Source organism: Microtus pennsylvanicus, chromosome 3 (assembly GCF_037038515.1).
Source record: "Microtus pennsylvanicus isolate mMicPen1 chromosome 3, mMicPen1.hap1, whole genome shotgun sequence".
Taxonomy (NCBI): Eukaryota; Metazoa; Chordata; class Mammalia; order Rodentia; family Cricetidae; genus Microtus; species Microtus pennsylvanicus.
The window spans coordinates 81,589,423-81,599,185 of NC_134581.1; the positions used below are offsets into that span (position 1 = coordinate 81,589,423).

The 9,763-nt window shown below is 36.2% G+C and overlaps 1 pseudogene; it reads left to right on the forward strand.

Annotated features, from left to right (window-relative positions):
- The first annotated feature begins 634 nt into the window (after nucleotides 1-634).
- Nucleotides 635-1,560, forward strand: LOC142847124 (olfactory receptor 8G18-like; annotated as a pseudogene).
- Nucleotides 1,561-9,763: the final 8,203 nt, after the last annotated feature.

Consider the following 9,763-nt stretch of genomic DNA (forward strand, 5'->3'; position numbering starts at 1 on the left):
TTCTTTATTTAGGAAAAGTTGCTTCCTCAAGCAAGTCTGTCACTTTTCCTCACTGATACCCACTCTAATCCTCAGATTATGAACATTTCTTTGAAATCACAAAAATTATCAAAGCTTGAACAGCGTGATATTTTATATAAAAGGCATTCATATTTTCACGTAAAAAATCCTTATTTTTAAGGATAAGTTTAAAATTAATAAAAGATAAATTTTGCTTCTTTAAATGATCCATTAATGTAATTATATAGTGAGCAAAATATTTTAAGGCAGAACCAATTTTCTATGTATTTTGTGTACATGGAAAATAATAATAAAGTCACTCTGACAACTTTAACTTCACACTCTCTCTCTCTCTCTCTCTCTATATATATATATAGTATACATATATATATAATATACATATAAATATAAATATACACACACAGCACCTATACATAGATACATATGCACACATATGTGTTATTTGGGACAGTATTTCTTTGTGTAGCCTGGCCTTTCCTAGAACTAACTCAGTTGACCAGGCTGGCCTTGAACTTACAGAAATCTGCCTGCTACTGCCTTCCTAGTAATGGGATCACCGACTTGAGTTACCACTACCTGGCTTACACAATTCTTTTACTCCTTCAGGATCTGAATGAAGAACATGGCCGCAGGAAACCATTGCACAGTGACTGAGTTCTTCTTGGCTGGGCTCTCAGACAAACCAGAACTCCAGATGCCCCTCTTCCTCCTCTTCTCTGGAATCTATGTGGTCACTGTAGCAGGGAATCTGAGCATGATCACACTGATTGTGCTCAGTTCCCACCTGCGCAACCCCATGTACTATTTCCTCAGCAGTTTGTCCTTCATTGACTTCTGTCAGTCCACAGTTGTCACCCCTAAAATGCTGGTGGGCTTTTTGACAGAGAAGAACCTCATCTCCTACCCTGGATGCATGACTCAGCTCTATTTCTTTATCATTTTTGGCATTGCAGAGTGTTACACATTAGCTGTAATGGCATATGACCGCTATGTGGCTATCTGTAAACCACTGCTTTACACTGTAATCATGTCCTATAAAATTTATAGTTCCCTGATTTTAGCAGTGTATATATTTAGTGTGTTCAATGCATCAATTAACACAGGCTTCATGCTACGAATTTGGTTCTGCAAATTAGATGTGATCAACCACTATTTCTGTGATCTTCTGCCACTCTTGAAGCTTTCATGCTCTAATACCTATATTAATGACTTGTTGATTCTAATATTTAGTATAGTGAACATTTTTGTCCCACCTCTCACTATTACTGCTTCCTACATCTCCATTATTGCCAGCATCCTCAGGATTAAATCCAAAGAAGGCAGGTCCAAAGCCTTCAGCACCTGTAGCTCCCACATCTCTGCTGTTGCTCTCTACTTTGGTTCTGCTGCATTCACGTACTTACAGCCATCTTCAATGAGTTCGATGTACCAAGGGAAAGTGTCATCTGTGTTTTATACTACTGTTGTTCCCATGCTGAACCCATTGATTTACAGCCTGAGGAATAAGGATGTCAGTGTTGCCTTGAAGAAAATACTTGAAAGAAAAAATTTCATGTCTCAGAAGTAATGTGAGGGATTATCTATTAGAGAAATGTTTCCACATTTACATAGTTTGAGTTGATATTATTAATTTTATTCTAGTTGTGATAACTATTATTCATTTGCTAGGATACTTTGATAATTTTTAGTTAAAAATTTCAAATTCAATTTTCTATGTACATATTATTTGTCCTGTTTTACATAATAAAACATAAACCAAAGGATGTCAGAAATTTATATTCCCAAGATGACTAGAATTATGTATACATATAGATGTATATGTATATATAATTTTGATAAAAAATACTTTAAATATATTTAGCTTCCTTCTTAATTCCAAAAACTTGATGTTTTTTATTTTTTAATTTATTTTTGGAATTTTATATGTAAGTGTTATAAGTGCATCATTCCCCCATCTCCCTCTAATCACTCTAAATTTCCCGTACCTCTTTTTCAACTCAATGGCATCCTTTCCTTTAATTCACAAATATAATATATATATTATATGTAATATATATATGTATACACACATACATACATACTAATTTGGGGATTTATCCATAGGAAGACTGATTCTCTTCTTAGCCATCATTAACTGACTATAGCTCTTCATTTAGGTGTGGAGTCTTCTGCGATTTTTACTTTCTACATTATGGTGCCAAATAAATTCATTTTCGGCTTTAGTGCAGCAAAATATATTGTTTAGACTCATGGTGGCATGTTCCTCTCAGAAATAGAAAACACAATCTCACCACATCATTACTTGGACTCTGACTCTTAGAACTTAGAACATTCTTTCCTTTTCCTCCTAATGTTCCTTCAGTTTTAGTGGAGGGTTTATATTATAGATGGATCCACTGTGGCTCTTCTTCCCGGCATCAGTTGTTCCTCTATCAGACCAGATTTCCTGCAGTGGTCTCCCTCTGATGTAGGAAGAGTTACAGTTCCCTGTGGGTGAGATGATCACTACTAAGTATGCAGTTAGAGATTATATTAGTTCAGGAAAGAGTCTCTATTAGATTATCTTCTATGTTCCATGACTTCATCAGCAACTCATAGTTGACTCCGTTTATAAAACCAGGCATGAAGTTCCCCCTGTTGAGTGGATATTAATAGTATTTTTAAAAATTTTTTTCTTTTATTAAAAAAGAAAACAAACTATCTTTTTCATTTTGCATACCAATCCCAAATTCCCATTTCTTCTCTTTCTCCATTTCCTACCCCACCACCACATCACCATCCACTCTTAAGAGAGGATAAGGCACATTTCTTTTGGGTTGTCCGAGGCCCTCACTACTTTATCTAGGCTGGGCAAGATATCTCTCCAAAGAGAACAGTCTTCTAAAAAACCAGTACAAGCAGTAGGAATAAATTCTGGTGCTACTACCAGTGGCCCTGCAGGCTGTCCCAGCCATACAACTATCATTCACATTCAGAGGGTCTAGTTTGGACCTATGCTGCTTCCTTCCCTGTCTGACTGGAGTTGGTGAGCTCCCATTAGCTCAGGTAAAGGGATTCACCATGGTCTTGACCTCTTTGCTCATATTCTCACTCCATTCACATTTCAACTGGAATTTGGAAGCTCAGCCCAGTGGTCTGCTGCGGGTCTCTGCCTCTGTTTCTATCAGTTGCTGGATGAAGGTTCTATGGTGACATTTCAGGTATTCATCAATCTGACTATAGTGTAAGGCCAGTTCATACAACCTCTCCTCTATTGCTTATGGTCTTAGTTAGGGTCAACCTTGTGAATTCCTGGGAATTTCTCTAGTGCCAGGTTTCTTGCTAGACCCATAATGGCTACCTCAAACAAAACATCTCTTTCCTTGCTCTCATACTTTTACTTCCTCCATCTCATCTATCCCGTTCCCTCAAATTCTCCTCCCCTCTTCCGTTCTCCCCTCTGCTCTCCCTTCCACCTTCCCCTTTCCCCCCATGTCCATGTTCCAAATTTTGTCAGGATTCTGATTTTGTCAGGTGATCTTGTCTATTTCTCCTCTCTAGGTGGACCTATGTATGCTTTTCTTACGGTTCACCTGAAAACTGAAATAGTGATGAGTCCAAGAAGAAAAATATAAAAATGTAGATTCCAAAAATAAGAATATAGATATAAAGAAATATGAAGTGGTAAGCGAAGGAAAACGAGAACAGACTGTCAACAGCATTCTCAGAAGCTTATGGATTAACTATTAACAGTAGGTTACTCCACTTTACAACCCTTAACTCTATTTTTAAGGCTGAAGTGGCTCTCAGCGAGCTTAGGGTTGCTCTGCAAATGGAGGATCCACTTTTAGATAATGTCCTTGGCCACTCATGACCAGAAATTGATCTGAGCTGAGTTAACTTTTAAATGATGGGATGTATGTGACTTTTGACCCTTTGGTTTTATATTGTCCCATATCCTTCCCTACTAAATAAAACTGGAAGTTTCAGGGGAGGTACAGAACCTTGGTAAACACTATCATGGAATGCCAGGGAAAAACAATGGACTAAATACAAACACTATTTTTAACTGAAAAATTCTGTTAATGGAAATTGCAAAAAAAAAGGGGCAATTTGTATTTGAGTTTTTTTTAAGATTGTAAAAATTATTTTGTTATTGCCTTATGCTTGCTATAAATGGAGAAGTTCAAAAACTGGCCTTTCTCACAGCCTTACAAATCTATCTCTGGTTGTAGTCTCAGCTAACTGAGAAGCTTTTTGTGTCCTATGGAGGTTTTTTTTTTTATTTTTTCCAGGAATAAAGTTTGCTTCTCGTTCATCAGACTTTGGTGGTGTGTTCCCATATTTGCACAATCCCCACATACCCAACATTTTTGTGGCCCATACATGGAGCACAAACCTGGTTCTGAGGGAACTCACCAGTCTTTGGTTTCTGGCAAACTTTATTATTCTGTTTTTTTTTTTCCCTCCAATTGGTAAGTCTGGTTTATCTGGTATCTGGTGTCTGGACAGTATGGATGCTCAGGGCCATCCAATGGGCATGCTTCTAATCTCAGAACAAGAGGAAAATGAAGGGAGGGAACACTCTTATTTCTTCACTGACCATTGGATCATTCGGTTATGACCCTTTTGGACTACAGTGTATGGGATCACGTGACCTAACACACAGCAATGTCTTGTCAATTTTGTTTAATTGTCATGCCACATTGTCATATTGTCTGTTGTCAGTCTCTTTGTGATGATGGTTAGTAAATTAATGTCTACCCTGGGCTAAGGTTCCTATTCTCCCACTTATAACAGTAGGTTTTGCCAGCCTTCCTACCTCAGGAGTCCAGGCTTCAGGGGACACCTGTCTGTGCTAGCAGTGGTGATAGCTAGGGAGAGGACCACCCCTCTCAGCAGGTACTGCAGTCCCAGGCCTGAATGCCAAGGAGAAGTCGGGAGGACAGAGGCAAGAAGAGGAGACTACAAGGCCAGGCACCATAGATGGCTACCATCAACCTCTTCTCCAGGACGATAATTGGTTTTGGTCTCACAAAATGACACATGCTCCAAAGCTGCACAGCAGGAAATGCTAGAGAGGAACAACAGCAGGATCAAACACATCAGAAAAGTACAAATGGCCTGCTGCCCCCTCTGCCCAAAATTATTCTGAAAAAAAAGTGAGAAAAGTTTGTCTGGTTTAAATGCATAAATATGGCCACTAAATATGTATTTTTAAATGTATAAGTTAACCATGCTCATCATGTCCTGGCTGCAGCCCTACTGATTGCCCAAACCTCTGGATGTTTTGGTTATTGAGTCTGATATAGTAAGGATATAATGATAACAATATACTATCAGCTCTTATATCAGCATTCTAAGTTCTCTGTAAGAATCAGGTCACAGGTTTCACCCTCTTAGAGCCAATACAAGGTCTAGACACAGTTCACCTTCCTACCAGACTTGAGAGAGAGAGAGAGAGAGAGAGAGAGAGAGAGAGAGAGAGAGAGAGAACACAAACCAGATTTTAGTATAACTTCTTACTATTCCTTTGTTTAAAGGAACTTGCTTTACAGTGACTGCTCTCAGTGGTCAGCCATCTGTGCTTACTGGTAAAGTAAATCAAAGTTGTATTATGATGCAAAGCTTAAAGACTGAGGATAAGAATTTTTCAGGGTACGAAAAAAGTGACTTCAAAGGTGTAAATGCAAGTTGTGAAGGTCTGAGGATTAAAAGGCTTAAATGTTGAAAGCTATGTCAAAGAAAGTGTTGAATCTAAAAAATTTCTGACAATAAAAATCCAGGAAATCTGAAATACTATCAAATGGCAAAACCTACGAATCATAGGAATAGCAGAAAGAGAAGAAAAAAGAGAAGAATCCCAACTCAAAGATCCATAAAACATTTTTTTTAACAAAGTAATAGAAAATTTTCCTAACCTTAAGAAGGATGTGGCTTTACAGTGCCAGGTGTTTACAGAACAATAAATAGATAGGGACAAAAAGAAAGTCTCTCTGCCACATCATAGTCAAAATAGTAAAAATACCGCAATAAGAAAGGAAATTTTAAGATACAACAAAAAAGGCCAAGTAATATATGGGGGCAGACCTATTAGAATTATGTCTGACTTCTCAATGGAGACTCTAAAAGCCAAAAGACAGATGTCTTACAGACTTTAAGACCACAGATACCAGCTCACACTACTATATGCAGCAAAACTTTTGATCACCATGACTGGAGAAAACAAGATATTCCATGACAAAGTCATAGTTAAACAGTATCTATCCACAAATGCCCTACAGAAGGCAATAGAAGGGAAACATCATCTCAAGGAGGCTAAGTACACCTTTAAGAACAGGAAATATATAATCTCACAGCAGCAAAAACAAAAGAAAAGAAACACACATACGCACACACTACTACCACCACCAGCAACTAAATAAGAAATAACAATCATGTGGCATTAGTATTTCTGAATATAAATAAACTCAATAAAAACTCTGCAATTAAAACTCACAGACTAACAAAATTGATGCAAAAACAAAATCTACCTCCTGCTGCATACAGAAAATTTGTCTTAACTTTCAAGACAGCTGTTACCTCAGAGAAAATAAAGGATTGGAAACACATTTTCCAAGCAAGGGTGCCAAGCAAGCAGGTGTAGCCATTGTAATATCTAACAAAATAGACTTCCAACCAAAATTAATAGAAAACAAAAGTATTTTTAGAAGAAATTGAAATCCAACAAGATGGCATCTCAGTACTGAACATCTTTGCCCCCCAAATAAAGGTACTCACACTTATATAAAAAAAGGAAAGCAAAACAAACAAAAACAGAAAAAAAACATTACTAAAGTTTACTAAATCTTAAATCACACTTCAATCTCCACATAATAATTATGGGAAACTTAATACCCCTGATGTAGGAAAAGATCCCTTAGTGCATTGCCTTTGACAGGAATTCCAGAATATCTACACCTAGGCTTTGAACTACATTTTGGGATTGCTATCGTTTGTTTGAAGTGTTTGAGTCTTATCTGAGTTTTTTTCTGAAGGACTGGGCCTTTGCAAAACTCAGTTATGAGAGGATTTGAACAAACGTCTCATTGTAGAGAATTGCTTGGGCAAATGATTGTTCCCTCAAACAACTCCAGATAAAAGGTTTGGATATGCCAACATTGACTTGCTAAGATGTGTAAATTGCATAGCAATGAAAAAAAAAGTTTTGTGAAACGAAGAGCAGTCCTTTCATTATAAATTGACTCTCTTCCTGATTTTCAAAGCCAAAATTCATCTCGGAGTGACCCAGATTCTTCCAGAGACCCACACAAAATGGTATACTGACACCCTATTCTCACCAACAAACAGGTCATTTAGAAAAAATTAAACAGAGAAATAATAAAGCTAAAAGATGTTAATAATCAAATGCTCCTAACAGTTATCTACAGAATATTTTACCCAAACACAAAAGAATATTTCTTCTTATTATCACTGTTGGGTCCTGGAATTGCTCAAATAATAGGGAAGAGACCACTGAAGACTAAGAACCAGAAGCAACTTATTCAAAAATACCCTGTGTGGGATAGTGGGGACACTTCTAACTAGAGATAGCTACAGAGAATTATTTGACTCTGTAGCCCAGAGAAAGGACTACAAGCTCATTTTTATAGCCAAAGGTTCTACACAGGACACAGAGTAGATATTAGGATTTATGGAGTTCTGATAATTTTGTAGGAGGGAGTAGTAGCTTTACTTTCTTTTCTTGATTTTAGGAGGTTTGTTGTTATGATTTTTTTTATTGATAAAGAACCAAAATTAGATTGCAGAGGAAGGGAGATATCTGAAAGGACTAGGGAGAGAGGAAGAATATAATCCAATATATTTAGTTTTTTTAAAATAATGAAAATATTTTTGTTTTGTTTGTATTTTAAGATGATGCTTATTTGCAAGGCAAATATTGTTTCATTGTACTGATTTTTATTTCTTAAAACAATTGTTAAAAACTATTGAATATAACACAAATCTCACCCTAAACAAGAATGATATCAAATTATGTTAATTGGATAAGAAGATACAAGAAAAGGTTAAGGAAAATTAGCAGTTATACCTGTGTTGATATTCAATGTTTTTTTCTCTGTCTCAGTCATGTCATGTGACACTTGGGTCAAAAAAAAGTTATTTTTTTTATGTTACTCTAAAATGCCTTTGTTGATATCATTCCCTGAGTAAGGACTAGTGTCCCAGTGGCTGTGGTCCTTTAGGACCTCTCTAAATACCTTATGTACTTCTGTGCCTTGTTTGCCTATCTCTGCCCTCGTAGACTGTAGAATTCAGAAGAGTAGATTTTCTGTATTCTAAAAGTACCTACCTGAGTCATTATTGGAACATAATTATTCACTACCATTTGTAATATATCCTGTAGCAATTTTGATGCACGATAGTTATTGATACAATTACTGAAAATTACAGAAATAGAAAATAGAAATAAAGAGTCTGGTCCAGGAATATAGAAATATACAATTGTATGTACAAGCATATTTTGCAAGAAATATATAAAACAGGCAGCCACTGTTAACCTTTAACAAACACGATCTGTCTTAAAGTGGATATCTTGGCAGTCAGTGTACAGAGGTAAACTTTTAACAATTGTCTCCTGTATCCTAGCTTCCCAACTCGGCAGATACTGTGGGCAAAGCCTAGGTTTGAACTATTGCCTCTATGGGTCCTCTGTTGATATTCCCTTAATTTTGAACTGTCACCCTATGTGACTCTACTCCCTGTCTTACATTCTTTTTAGGGACAGTGAAAACTGGCTGTGTCAGGCATAGGCTTCGAAAACGCCTTAAGATAACATTCTAACAACCTATTACCAAAAGTTGTAAAATTTAAAATGTAATGTGACTTTAAGCCTGACATCACGGTTGTAAAAACTCTTTGATGTATATCTGGTGCTTGATTTTACTATTAAAGAGGCTCCAAACCAGCCCCTATTGCAAGAGTTTTAGAAGCCTGATCTCTGGCTGTGGTCTCAGCTATAACTGATAAGCTTTGTGTGCCATGTGGTGATTTTGTTCTTTTACTTTATCTGGTATAAAGTTGCTTAAAAATAAATCTGGTTTAAAAGACTTTGGTGGTCTATTCTCCATCATTGCTTGTACCCAGACACAAAACTACTGAAGACAGAATTAAATTTGAAGACATAAATTTTACATGTTAAGAACTTATACATTAAAAGTCGATATTGTTTGAATTCATATAACTTTGAGATCCTATTCTCTGTTTTCATCTATGTCTTTAACTATCTCATGTAACAAATGATCTACTAAAACTGATTAATTATCTCAATCATTTTTGATAAATAGTGAATGATAAAAAATTGTGGATGGATATTAAATAGCTCTGAATCTTGGTGTTTCTTTTCCCTATAAGAGAAACATCACTGATTGAAAAAATATTGTTGAACCTGGAGGACATTTTACATGAAAAATAACACAGCCATAAAAGGAAAAATAAACTCAGACCTACTTATAAGGATTGTCTGTAGCAGTAAAAGCCAGAGAATACAATAATGGTCATGATGACGTGGGAAGAGAAGATGCATAATACACATAATCAATGACTTCATTGTCTCAGGTATTTCAGGTGACACCATTCTTTATTTTAATATATTCATAAGGATATTCTGTGTAGTATCATGCTGAAAGTTAAAATATGGCATGGTATAATTCAAAGTATTTGGTGATAAATATATCAAATATTCTTACCAAAAATATAGACAAGC